The sequence below is a fragment of the Giraffa tippelskirchi genome, chromosome 13 (genome assembly GCF_054371585.1).
Source record: "Giraffa tippelskirchi isolate mGirTip1 chromosome 13, T2T-mGirTip1v1.2.pri, whole genome shotgun sequence".
NCBI classification, from domain to species: domain Eukaryota; kingdom Metazoa; phylum Chordata; class Mammalia; order Artiodactyla; family Giraffidae; genus Giraffa; species Giraffa tippelskirchi.
The window spans coordinates 21,507,819-21,516,617 of NC_137287.1; the positions used below are offsets into that span (position 1 = coordinate 21,507,819).

At 43.7% G+C, this 8,799-nt stretch overlaps 1 pseudogene; it reads right to left on the reverse strand.

Annotated features, from left to right (window-relative positions):
* Positions 1 to 3,777: 3,777 nt before the first annotated feature.
* On the reverse strand, positions 3,778 to 4,439 carry LOC145531461 (spliceosome-associated protein CWC15 homolog pseudogene; annotated as a pseudogene).
* Positions 4,440 to 8,799: the final 4,360 nt, after the last annotated feature.

Sequence of the window (8,799 nt, forward strand, 5' to 3'; positions counted from 1 at the left end):
CTCCACACTGCGTGATACCATCTTTACAAGAGGCACACAAGGAATAGCAGATTCAAGGCCCCATTTCAGTCTCACTTTGGGGCATGCACTTATTGAATGAAGTGGCAGGAAGAATCACTTGTGCTATTTAAGTTATTATTTCTTTTTCTTAACTTTCTTTTCAAATCCAAGTAGTTAGATTGGCAGAAATTAAATGGGCATTTAATAGAAGTCCATAGTTCTCGACAGACCATGAAAAGCATCTGCCACTTGCATTTTCCCATTTTGGGAAAGCTGAGAGGGCATCCAAGCCCATGACTTCCTTTGGGGGAATTCTTCATGATTAGGTCCCAACACTTACACCACGTGGTCTACAGGTTATTGCACTCAGGTTGTGCGGTGCTCTACAGTCAGCGGTGCTACTCACACGGACTACGGTGTAAATGACACCCTAGAGTTGTGCAGTACACAACCTGCACAGCCTGATATGATGGCCCTAATTGTACCCAAAAGCAGTCAGGCAACTCCATGATTCAGTTCCAGGCCTTTGATTGGGTGGGTAAGGAGTATACTTATTTTGTTGCTTTCAAATAGTACAGCGGTGAAAACTGAAACACATGAAACACCCAAGAGAATCTGAGTATCCATATTTCCAATTACATTGAACATGTATTCTTCACCCACATGAGTGCCAATTTGTATTACTCTGAGTTCCATTGAAATTGGCCCAAGCCCCTGGGGCACTTCTTGCCTAGTTTTACTTGTTATCCTGGGATAATTGGTTTAAAACTGATTACTGGGTCACTAATTATGGGGCCTATTGACAGTGTATTTCAGCTTAGGGAAGCAATTAAAAAGTTCACCCTAATTAATCAGGGGTAATTAACAGGTCTTAAATTTTGTCAAGAGATTAATTATCAAGAAATCCAGAACAAATCAATGTGCATTCCAGGAGGGAGAGAGAAGGTCAGTCATTGGAGCTGGTGGTTGTTTGGGCCATTCATTCATTCATTTAACTAATGTTTACTGAGCACCTACATGATCTCTGCTGAGTGCAGAGATCAGGGACTCCAGTGGCTTTGCTGATGTAGCTTCCTATTGAATGCGGAGTGGTGAGGCATGTGACCAGATGGTTGTAGAGAGCCTCTTTCAAGATATAATAATAGTAATATTCCTAGCTACTTGTTTTGAGTGTTTATTATATGCTACATGCATTAGTGAGTGTTTATATCTTTTATTTCATTAAGTATTGACACTGATGGGCTTCCCTTGTAGCTCAGTTGATAAAGAACCTGCCTGCAATGCAGAAGACCTGGGTTTGATTCCTGGGTTGGGAAGATCCCCTGGAGAAGAAAATGGCAACCCACTCCAATATTCTTGCCTGGAGAATCCCATGGACAGAGGAGCCTGGCAGGCTACAGCTCATGGGGTCACAAGAGTTGGACACGACTTAGCGACTAAACCACAACCACCATTGACACTGACCTTATTAAGTAAATTCTACTGGTTGTTTAAGAGTAGGACAACTGAGGCCCAGATAGGTTAAGAAATTTGCCCCAGGGCTATTCTTTGTTGAGCCTCTCCATGTGTTTCTCAGTGTTCTGAGAAAGGAGATGAAATTGAAGTCTTCCCCTAAGGGTAGCTACTAGGAAGGCAGAATAATGAAGTGAAGTTCAAGGACTCTGGAGCTAGACTGCCTGTGTCAAATCTAAACCAACCGTTAGGCAAGTTCATCACATCTTTCTGTGACTCCACTGTCCTATTCTGTAAAATGGACAAATAGTAGCAACCTCACTGCTCTATGCAGATGGTGATTGCAGCCATGAAATTAAAAGATGCTTACTCCTTGGAAGGAACGTTATGACCAACCTTGATAGCATATTAAAAAGCAGAGACATTACCTTGTCAACAAAGGTCCATCTAGTCAAGGCTATGGTTTTTCCAGTAGTCATGTGTGGATGTGAGAGTTGGACTATAAAGAAAGCTGAGTGCAGAAGAATTGATGCTTTTGAACTGTGGTGTTGGAGAAGACTCTTGAGAGTCCCTTGGACTGCAAGGAGATCCAACCAATCCATCCTAAAGGAGATCAGTCCTGGGTGTTCCTCGGAAGGACTGATGTTGAAGCTGAATTTCCAATATTTTGGCCACCTGATGCGAAGAGCTGACTCATTTGAAAAGACCCTGATGTTGGGAAAGATTGAAGGCAGGAGGAGAAGGAGACAACAGAGGATGAGATGGTTAGATGGCATCACCGGCTCAATGGACATGAATCTGGGTAAACTCTGGGAGTTGGTGATGGACAGGGAGGCCTGGTGTGCTGCGGTTCGTGGGGTCGCACAGAGTCGGACACGACTGAGTGACTGAACAGTCTGTCACTGCTCTATTTTAAGATGTTGCATGTTGTGGTCTAGTCACTAAGTCGTGCCTGACTCTTGTGTCTCCATGGACTGTAGACCACCAGGCTCCTCTGTCCATAGGATTTTCCAGGCAAGACTACTGGAGAGGGTTGCCATTTCCTCCTCCAGGGGATTTTCCTGACCCAGGGATCGAACACAGGTCTCCTGCATTGCAGGCAGATTCTTTACTGACTGAGCTACCAGGCATGTAATAATAGCAACCTCACTGCTCTATTTTAAGATGATGCATGGAAAATATGTTAAGTAGTTCCTGGTATGTGGTAAGTGATAGTGTTAGCTGTTGATACTATTTATTACTGCTTTCTTATAGAACCTGGAGTTTTTGCCTTCCAGCTCTTGTTCTACCAGCTTGGATTATTCTGCCATGGAGTTTTAGAATAGATTTCTGTTAAGTTTGGAAGTATGCTAATGACTGAATTGTTCCCTTCCCTCAAGTTCTCCTGTTGCAGCCCTAACTCTCAGAGTGAAGGTGTTTGGAGGAAGGGCCTTTGTGGGGGAATTAGGTTTAAATGAGGTCATTAGGGTGAGTGACTTTTGATGGGATTAGTGCCCTTATAAGGGCTTTCCCAGTGGCTCAGTGGTAAGGAATCTACCTGCCAATGCAGGAGATGTGGGTTTAATCCCTAGGTCAGGAAGATTCCCTGGAGGAGGAAATGGCAACCTATTCTAGTATTCTTGCCTGGGTAATCCCATGGACAGAGGAGCTTGGAGGGCTACAGTCCATGGGGTTGCAAAGAGTAGGACATGACTGAGCAACTGAGCAAAATTTTTACCTTTGTGGAAATGGGAACTAGCATTTATTTAGTTTTAATATGTAATCTCTTTAAAACTTTATAATAATTCTATGAAGTAGCGATTGTGACTCCTCTCATTTTCAATATAAAGATCGAGGTTCAATGAAGTTATATAACTTGAAAAAATTGTATAGCTTGTAAGTGATGGGAATGAGAGTCAAGTCTTTGTTTTTACACCTTTGTTTCTTTATTATCTCAGAACAAAATTTTTTTTAAGTTCTAAGCAAGCTGGGTAGTCCTCATTTTTCAAAAATAGGCAATGTTTTATTAGCCACATACTTTTCAACAAAAAGGTTAGGGACACAGATATGGCTATTTAGATTATTAAAATAAACAGATTTCTTTTCCCATATTTAAGAGAAAACATGTGACTGGAAATATTGAGATGGAAACTGGGTTAAACCAATTCCTAAGTCCTTATCCACTAAAGAGTCAATAAAGGAAAAGATATTTTGAAACTAAAAATTTGGGAAGCCTATACACAATTTACATGGCGGAGAAGAAAAAACAAAATAAAGTCAGATTGTTTACATTTTACAGGCTTCAATTAAGCACATAAAACTGTACTATTTATTTCTCCACGAACTTTAATGAAATTCAGATCACAGCATGTCATTTATAAACTTTTGTCTTTCTTCTGATCATCTACACCTTTTGCACAGTTCTTGAAGACAACATTAACATCCCATGTTCTTTTAACTTTGAAGCTGGCCTGAGGCTGGGATGGGCCATTGAGATTAAGGACAGGGTTTCCACTCAGAATGTTTTCTATAGGACTCCTCTCTTCTTCAGCTTTTGTTCTTGTTCCTTCCTGGCCTGCTCTTCCACTCTTTCTTTTTTAATTTTTTCCAGCTCTGCAAGAAGAGCTGCAGTGTCATCATCGTCACTCTCCTCTTCAACATCTTCATCTTCCTTGTCTGTTAGAGGGTGGTCTACATTAATCTTGGCCGCGGGAATCTGGTCCAGTGGAGCTTCTTTGACGCTGAAGAGGAGGCTGTATGTTCTCAGGGTGGCCAATCTCTATTTTTATCTTGCAGCAGCAGCTCCCTCTGTCTTCCAGCTCTCTCCTGAAATCACAGATCCGCATATTTTCAGGGGCATCCTGAGTGGTCTGTCTATATGTCATCTTTGTATGAGAGGGTAGGTTTCTGCTTGAATACTGCTTTGAGCGTTAGTTCAAATCACCTTCACCTTTTCCTCTCCCACCTCTTCTTGCAGGTTCAAAAGCTGGCTGAGCTGCTGTTGTCATGCTTTATTCTTTGGGTTGTCACGGGGAACCCGAAGACTCTTCACCGCTGTCCCACTCGGTGATGGGTGGCCCTTTGCAGAGTCAGCTGCACGCTGTGCTCCCTGTGGCCACAGAAGACTGGAGAAACTCATTTGCAGCTCTGGGGCCTCCTCTGCCCGCACTGGGTTCTCTGCCTCAACCCCCAAATGCCCTTTCCGGCCCCACCCACAGTCTGGTTTTCTCCTGCCGCTCACTTTGGCCCAAACTCCGATACAGCCTGCTGCTGGAGATCATATAGACACATCATACAGATGTCATGATGACTTGCAGCTCCCAGAAACCTCTGCACCTAGGGCCAAAGGCCAAGACCTGGAAGGGATTCCTTATTATTTAGTTGGAGAAGGAAATGGCAGTCCACTCTGATATTCTTGCCTGGAGAATCCTATGACAGAGGAGCCTGGCAGGCTACGGTTCACGGGTTGCAAGGGTCGGACACGACTTAGTGACTAAACCACAACCACTGTTTTCTTTAGTTAATGACCCAATAATCTTTACACATCAGTGCACACAGGTCCACCTCATTCTAGTTAACAGCTGCAGAGTATCTGGATGAACCAGAGATGATTTTATTGTCCCTCTATTGGTGGAGATTTAGGTTATTTCCCAATGTTTCACTTGTATAAAAATTCTGCAATAAATATCTATATCTTTGTAGATATAGACTCATATAAATATAGATATTTTTGCATCTTTTTGTCAATAGCTCTATAAAGTAAATTACTAGAACTGGAATTGCTTTCCCAGTGATATGTGTTATTTTAAATTTTGATAGCTACTGCCAGATTTTCCTCTATAGTTTTTGGACCAGTTCATAGTTCTGACCAATGGGAATGCTGTTTGACAATAACCCCACTAACAATGCACACTATTATTAATCTTTCATCTTTGCCATACCACATGAAAAATTGATGTCTCATTGTAAATTTTTTGCATTTATTTTTTATTATTGCTATGATTATTACTTATTTATTGGCCACTTGCATTTTTCTCCTGTAATTGGACTATTAGTATCTTTTCCTCATTTGGGAGAGGGAAATAGCTGTTTATCTATCATGTATATTGAAAAGGTCAATTCAGATAAGGTCAAGAATTATTGAGAATGATGACAAAAGGGACCTCAAATAGAGTCTCTGATTCAAAGAGAAAGCAATGACCTCTCACATACGGTTCCTTTGGTTGTGAGAATGGATTCAGTCTGGAGCATTCACCTAATTGACGGTCTCAAGGAAGAACAGACAAGCAGAATACATGCCAGGAGGGCTAAACAAAGAGCATCCTAAGACGTGGCAATTGTTAATCCATGTCATGTTGCCTCCCTCACCTCTGCCCCTGCCCCAGCAGCTCCAGGGAATGCACCCCTGATGTGGGAGAAAAATTCAGGGGACAGCCACCAAGGAAAATGCACAGAGCTACAGCTGTGGAAAGAAGAATCTCTCCAAAAACTGTGGTATCTTAGAACTCAGTGATGAACACTGGAAAACAGACTACAAAATACGCGTCCAACCATGTGCCCATTTCTTCCTAGCGAGGAGTGTTGTCCAGAGTTGGAAGTGGGGACAAGGGGGAGAGCATGATGAAGGGAGGTGTCTTCCACACCGAGAACAAAATTGATTGTCTTTATCCCACTGTTGGAGGCAAGATCAAGCCTCGTACTTGTTGAAAATGCAAATTCCTAGGCTTCAACCGAGATGCAGGAGTATCAGAATCTCCAGAGGAAGGCCCAAGAGCTGTGTGTTGAGCAAGCACTTCAGGTGATGCAGGAAACTGGAGGAAATATTGCCCGGGGACCCTGGTTCTCAATGTGGGCTGCAGAGTAGAGTCCCCAGGAAGGTTCACAACAAAACCCCCATGCCCCACCCAGAAAGCTTCTAGTTTATTGGTCCGAGATAAAGCCTAGGCCACAGTTTTTGCTGTTTGTTTTCAGCTCTCCTGGTGATCCTACTGGGCAGCCGTGTTGAAAACTGCTTGGTTTCCAAAATGGTCAGATGGTTGGAATCTTATCAGTCTTACCAAACAGCCTGACCAAAATGCAGATTCACAGGCCCCAGCTCTGAAAGATGCTGATGGGACAGGCCTGGAGGAGGCCCTGGGAATAGGTATAGTTAGGAGATCCAGTGGGATAGCTGATTTAGTTAACTCACAAGGCAGAATGATCTCCCAAGAAGACAAGTCCACATCATGTTTTAAGACAGAGAGATGGGATCAAGGAAACAGTAGCATCCCAGATATAGTGGGAAAATGGCACTCATGTGCATGGGAGTGTGGGTGTACCTGTGTGTATGTATATGTGTGTCTATATGTGTGCCTATATGCATATGTGTATACACATGTGTATGTGTGTTTATAAATGTGTCTCTGTGTGTCTACATGAGAATATGTACACATGTGTGTAACTGTGTGCATGTGTGTATCTCTGTGTGTGCATGTGTGTGTTTATATGTGTATGTATGTTGTGTGCGTGTTATGTACCTGTGTGTATGTGGTGAAGCTGGGGGCAGGGAAAGCCCTCTGCTCCTGTGTTATTCCCTGGATTCACCTTGAACCAACAGGCAAGTTGTTGAGTCCCCAGCCATTATTCTGTGGAAGACACACCACAAAGTGGCCTTGGCTAGTTGACAGAATTTCTTTTTTCATGCTTTCTTTTTCCCTTTCTAACCGGTAACATCACTACTGATATGTGCAACGCCCCTCCCCATCCCCTTTTAGCCCCACCCCTTTTCCCACGCCGCTGACCACGCAATGCCATGGTTTCAGGATCCATTTCCTGTTTCTTTCTGAGCAACTAGTGTGTCTACTGCCAGTTCCTCCAGGCTCTGCCTGTCCCAGTGATGGACACTGAGGAGCCCCACAGTGAGTGTGCTGCAGGGAACATTCCCGCCCATGTCCCCTCCTTTGGGAGTAGGCTTGCTGGCTTAGAGGGTCCTTGTGGATGGAGGAGCTGCCGTAGTCCTGCCAGGGTGCCCTGCAGCCGGCTGCACACACCACTGGATGGAGCTTCGTGGAACCTCCCTTCCCTGCCTGAGCCTTGTACATCCTAGCTTTCCAATTTTGCTTGTCTAGGTGGGAAGTGATCTCTTGCTCTTATTTAATTGGCATTTCTTTTATTACTGAATGATTTGAACATCTCTCCCTATGTGTGTTCGCCTTTTCGATTTCAATTTTTCTTTTATACCAATGTACCTCCTGTGGAATTAGTACTATTAATAAATTGATGTACCTTCCTACCGGGCATCATTTCAGAGGAATCTAGGAGAGCATGGCTCTTCCTACATCTCCTCCCTGACCGTGAGACTAAGGAGAGGTGGGCTGGCCCTGGGGTTCTCTCTAATCAGTTTCCTGTAGGACAGAGACAGAGCTCTTTGCTGGCAGCCATCCACTCCTGCAAGCAGCATGAAGTGTGAAAAGAGGCCTGTGATGTCCTCGCATTGTTCAGAGCCATTGCACTAGACCACTTCCCCTGACCAATTTCATGCTCCTCAGCCCATTTTTCCCAAGTATAGCCTCGCCTCTCTTCTTAGACTCAACCCCAACTCCAAATACCAGCATATTGGAATTAGAGTTTCAACATGAATTTGGAGGACACAGATATTCAGTCCCTTGCCCTGCCTTTGCCTGCAAGTAACAGTACACACGAAGAGATCATTGCTAGGATGTCAGAGAACTGGTGGAGGCTTCCAACTTCCAATCCTCAGCACAGACAGAACCAGGAAAACTAGGGGCTCTGACCAGTGGGCTTAGCACCTTCCCCCTGAAGCAGTGGCCCCCAAAGCAGTGTGCACACACCCTTGGGAGTTACAGGACAATCCTCTGAGTGAGGTACAGGAAGGAAATACTCAGATTTCTATGTCTATTTAGTTTTATCTCATTTTAATTTCTTCTTATCTTTGTATGCTTGGTAATATACATAATTGTATTATATTGGTATAATTTAGAAAATAATAAATGTACACTTCTTGGGGTAAATAATAGAAAATTTTCTCTTAGCAAAATGAGTCTGCTGTAGGTCCTTTCTGGGCTTTCCTGGTGGCTCAGTGGTAAAGAATCTGCCTACAATGCAGGAGACACAGGAGATGCAGGTTTGATCCCTGGATGAGGATGATCCCTTGGAGGAGGGAATGGCAACCCACTCCAATATTCTTGCCTGGAGAATGCCATGGACAGAGGAGCCTGGCAGGCTACAGTCCATGGGGTTGCAAAGCGTTGAACATGACTGAAGTGACTTAGCACACGTGCATAGGTCCTTGCTACTCAAAATGTGGTCCAAGAACCAGAGCATTCATTGAAAATGCAGAATCTCAAGCCTCATCCCAGACTGACTGAA